This window comes from Penaeus monodon, chromosome 29 (assembly GCF_015228065.2).
Source record: "Penaeus monodon isolate SGIC_2016 chromosome 29, NSTDA_Pmon_1, whole genome shotgun sequence".
Lineage (NCBI taxonomy): Eukaryota > Metazoa > Arthropoda > Malacostraca > Decapoda > Penaeidae > Penaeus > Penaeus monodon.
The window spans coordinates 6097836-6098056 of NC_051414.1; positions in this window are offsets into that span (position 1 = coordinate 6097836).

Sequence of the window (221 nt, forward strand, 5' to 3'; positions counted from 1 at the left end):
GTAAATCATCCCAAGAAACACGCCATCTTCCTATCGTACCCACCCCACCCACGAAGACCTCTTCCCCTCCACACCCTCCCCTCCAACCCCTCTCACTGACCCCCTCCCCTCGATCTCCTTAATACACCCCCTCTCCTCGACCCCATCCAACACCCCCCCTCCCCTCCCTTTAACACTCATCCCAAAACCCTCTTTTTAAATCCCAACCCCAGAACCCTTCC